Source organism: Podarcis liolepis (genome assembly GCF_965112155.1).
Source record: "Podarcis liolepis genome assembly, chromosome: 1".
In the NCBI taxonomy this organism is placed as follows: domain Eukaryota; kingdom Metazoa; phylum Chordata; class Lepidosauria; order Squamata; family Lacertidae; genus Podarcis; species Podarcis liolepis.
In genome coordinates, this window is record NC_139554.1 from 118,811,828 (window position 1) to 118,816,652 (window position 4,825).

The 4,825-nt window shown below is 45.7% G+C and overlaps 1 pseudogene across 1 annotated transcript; it reads right to left on the reverse strand.

Annotated features, from left to right (window-relative positions):
• Nucleotides 1-2,510: 2,510 nt before the first annotated feature.
• Nucleotides 2,511-3,434, reverse strand: LOC310709325 (alpha-crystallin B chain-like; annotated as a pseudogene). The gene has a single exon. The product of its transcript is annotated as an alpha-crystallin B chain-like (transcript).
• Between the last annotated feature and the right edge of the window lie 1,391 nt (nucleotides 3,435-4,825).

A 4,825-nucleotide genomic window follows, 5' to 3' on the forward strand; every position in this document is an offset into this window, starting at 1 on the left:
TTTCTTTCTTTCTTTCTTTCTTTCTTTCTTTCTTTCATGGAGTAACATGCAGGGCTGAGCCTCTACTTTTAGACAAATTACAATTTGCAAATAGTAGACGTTAGGGTTTTTGTGTAATGTTCAATCTCATTGTGAACAAAAACAAGTAAGGACAAGATTTTTTCTGCTGTCGGATCACTGGATTTTAAAGACATAGAACAGGCAATTCCCAGGCAAGATTTGGCATTATTTTAATTAGAAATTTTATTATCCTGCTTTTGGAAGAAAATGTGCTAATTGCAATATGTACTTGAATGCATTTTCTTTAGATTTCCAGAAATGTATATTTCAGCTGAGAGAAGGTACATCCAATTACACCACACAGTTTTCACTCCACGTGAATATTAGGGCCTTCTCGGTTGTGGTGCTCTCCCTGTGGAATGCCCTTCCTACAGATATCAAGAATTACACAACTTTTAGAAGACATCTGAAGGCAGTCCTGTATTGGGAGGATTTTAATGCTTGATGTTTTTAGATATGCTGTAAGCTGCCCAGAATGGCTGGGGAAACCCAGCCAGATGGGTGGGGTATAAAATAATAATAATAATAATAATAATAATAATAATAATAATAATAATAATAATAATTTATCTGCACTCACAGCATTCAGAGATGAAGGCCACAATGCTGCAAAACCTAACCTTGAACTGAAAGCATTGAAAATGAGATATGCAATCTAAACCCCATGAAAGCCCAACTGATATCAATGGGACTTATTTCTTAATGCACTTAGGATTCCAGCCTTAATTGAAAGTAACTTTTTGTGATATTGTGCCCAAAGTATCAGATAATTCAATTTCCAGGACTGGCAGTCTGATTCAGCAATATTCCTTTATGCTATTGGATCATTTCACATTTTGCAGTAGAAATATACTCTTTCAACTTTTTACTCATTCTCCAGAGTGCTATTAAACGCTGCTAGTCAGATGCCAACCACCCCTACTTTGCAGTACATCATTCAGTATTGTATGGAAACCTGCATATATCAGGGAAAATAAGATTTAATGAATGTACCCACAAGCACTGTTAGCTGCTATTCATAGAATATAGCAGCAAAAAAAACCAAAAAAACAAAAACCAGCCATATGGGTTTTCCTTCAACTTAAAGCAAAACTCAGCTTACGGTAATGAAGAAAGCACATTACTCCTTTTTAATCATGCGGATATGTTTTCTCTTTCATTCCATATCAGCCCCATCAGTAATACTTAGTACAAGAAGAATGTTTGGTATTTTTTTTACAAAAATTCTGCATAACTGAATGTATAAGCAAGACTGAGTGAGGGTGTAAATGAGAAGGAAAACACTATGCAAAATGACAGCCAAGTTACCAAGGCCAGCTCCAGGTAATAAGTTATTCCTATGTTGTAAAGGCTGCATTAGTGTAGATTAATGAGCAGAAGGCAATTTCGTAATTGTGCCAGAAAGGTGTAGAGAAAATAAAGAGTCTTTTGTGCAGTTTGCTCTTTGTCTGTCATGATTCATAGCTCCATAACAGAACTGATTTCAGATTGAAAATCTGGCTTCTCCTCTTCGGACCAAAAAAAGAGTGTTGCAGAGGTGCTTTTCTGACTCATTCACAGGGCTGCCAGCTTTCTTTCCTGGCAGTTCTCCTATGCCTTACATTCTGAAATTGAGCAAGGAATAAGCTTTTCCAATCAGAAGATTCCCCCCCTTTTTTTTTGAGGATTACAGTCTATGGGCTACAGCATGGGTAGGCAAACTAAGGCCCGGGGTCTGGATCTGGCCCAATTGCCTTCTAAATCGGGCCAGTGGACGGTCCAGAAATCAGCGTGTTTTTACATGAGTAGAATGTGTCCTTTTATTTAAAATGCATCTCTGGGTTATTTGTGGGACATAGGAATTCGTTCATTTCCCCAAAAAAGATATAGTCTGTGCCCCCCCCCCCACAAGGTCTGAAGGACAGTGGACCAGCCTTCTGCTGAAAATGTTTGCTGACCCCTGGGCTACAGAGTTACAGAGCCAGTGTGGTGTAGTGGTTAAGAGCGATAGACTTGTAATCTGGGGAACCGGGTTCGCGTCTCCACTCCTCCACATGCAGCTGCTGGGTGACCTTGGGCTAGTCATACTTCTCTGAAGTCTCTCAGCCCCACTCACCTCACAGAGAGTTACAGAGCCAGTGTGGTGTAGTGGTTAAGAGCGATAGACTCGTAATCTGGGGAACCGGGTTCGCGTCTCTGCTCCTCCACATGCAGCTGCTGGGTGACCTTGGGCCAGTCACACTTCTCTGAAGTCTCTCAGCCTCACTCACCTCACAGAGTGTTTGTTGTGGGGGAGGAAGGGAAAGAAGAATGTTAGCCGCTTTGAGACTCCTTCGGGTAATGATAAAGCGGGATATAAAATCCAAACTCTTCTTCTTCTTCTTACAGCCTTGGGAACTTGGGGCAGCTCGAGAAACCACTGCCAATGCAGTACGTTTATTAGCAAGTATCAATGTGACAACTGGTTTTTAAGCAAGTACATGTACCCAAGTGGCATCTGTTTTTATACAAAGCAAGGAGATTGGCATAAACAGTGGTGCACAGAGTAAGCCTGCAACAGAAGGGTACTCCTAGCCAGAAGAAGAAAGGGCTCAGTCTCTACTCCAGGAAGGTCCTACTGGAGTGTAGGGAAATTGAACTAAAGGATCACCACCCTAGAGGCAATATATAGTCTCTGCTGCCACAACCTCAGCAGGGAGCGGGCAGGGGGAATGTCACTTCTGTGAAGAGTGAGCAGCCCTTGCAGCTACTAGCGAGGGGAGAGCAGGCCTGAGATGCTTGCTGGCTTCCGGTAAAAACGGAGAGCAAAAAGCCAAGCTAGGCTGCTTCCCTATTACTTTCCGGTGACGGCACGCTTTTCCTGGCGGCTGATGGGGATGCTGCGCTCCACTCCGGGAAGAGCCTGGGTAGTCGGTGCCATGATGGATAGCACCCCATCGGGAGACAGGGCCAAGGTGATGGCTGCCGGGCCAACCCCCTTGGGGATCATGTAGCGGCGGTGGAACTCCCGGGAGATGTAGCCATGCTCATCCGGCCGTTCCTCATGCTTGGCATGAACTTCAATGTAGTCCCCAATCACCTTCACACTCATCTCTTCAGGTGAAAAATGCTTCACGTCCAACAACACAGAGAACTTGTCTTTGTCCATCTTCACCTCCGAAAGCCCCATGTCCGGCATCTGCGACATCGCAGGCTGGGCGTGCGCATGTAATAGGGGCTGAGCGTGGCAGGGAACAAGTTGCTCTCGAAGAGCCCTTCGCCGAACCTCTGGTCGTAAAGACGCGGCAGGAAGAGCGACGGGAAGCCCATGGGGCGCCGCATCCAGGGGTGGTGGATGGTGATGTCCATGGCGCGGAGAGGCAAAGGCGGGCGAGCAGCCGGAGACGCGCAGAACGCAGACCAGGGGAGTGCACACCAATGTAGTACAAAAAGTTAGTGCTGTGAGGGGGGGGGGTCACAGTTACAAGAGACACCTCAAGACAAACTCAAGTCATAGCACATGCATGTTGGGATACTGCCAGGGAGACATCAGGGCATCAGGCAGGCCCCCAGTTATCTCTGGACGATCACTGGTCTCCCGTGGAACAGCATCAGTCAATTAGCGACATGAGCCTGAGAGACATTCCAAGACCCATGCACCCCCTTTCAGCACTCTCCACAACGAAAGATGCAGTCAGGAGAGCATATTTACAGCTTGATTCAAAGTAGTTCAGAACAAAGGAAAAACATGACTGCTTGCCTCCGTGTCCAGGAAACCAGCCAGAACAAAAGCTATATACAGTGGTACCTCAGGTTAAGTATTGAATTCATTCCGGAGGTCTGTTCTTAACCTGAAGCACCACTTTAGCTAATGGGGCCTCCTGCTGTCATCGCACCACCGGAGCCCAATTTCTGTTCTCATCCTGAAGCAAAGTTCTTAACCTGAAGCACTATTTCTGGGTTAGCAGAGTGTGTAACCTGAAGCGTATGTAACCTGAAGCATATGTAACCTCAGGTACCACTGTACAAAATGGAAGTTCCCATCAAGAAGCTGGAAGTAAACAGGCATGTGACACACAACAGCCTTTTAAGGTGGAACGGAACTATATCCTAACAATGCATAGGAGCCAACTCCTAGGGGCTAAGGGTTCTTTGTCCCGCCCCCCCCCAGTATAATATTTGAGGGGACTGGGTCATTGCCCAGGGCATTGCCATTCAAATGGTGTGCATACACCATGTCATCTGATCGATTATGTGGGGTGGGGCTTACCTGGCCCCCAATATTTTATTGAAGTTGGCACATGCTTAAAGACGTTATTTGGAATTTCGTACTAAGAGACTTAGTAGAGACATCACCTTGCCAACAAAGGTCCGTATAATAAAAGCTATGGTTTTCCCAGTAGTGATGTATGGAAGCTGGACCATAAAGAAGGCTGATCGCTGAAGAATTGATGCTTTTGAATTATGGTGCTGGAGGAGACTCTTGAGAGTCCCACGGACTGCAAGAAGGTCAAACCTCTCCATTCTGAAGGAAATCAGCCCTGAGCGCTCACTGGAAGGACAGATCCTGAAGCTGAGGCTCCAATACTTTGGCCACATCATGAAAAGAGAAGACTCCCTGATGTTGGGAAAGGTGGAGGGCACAAGGAGAAGGGGATGAGAGAGGACGAGATGGTTGGACAGTGTTCTCGAAGCTACCAGCATGAGTTTGACTAAACTGCGGGAGGCAGTGGAAGACAGAAGTGCCTAGCGGGCTCTGGTCCAGGGGGTCACGAAGAGTCGGACACGACTAAATGACTAAACAACA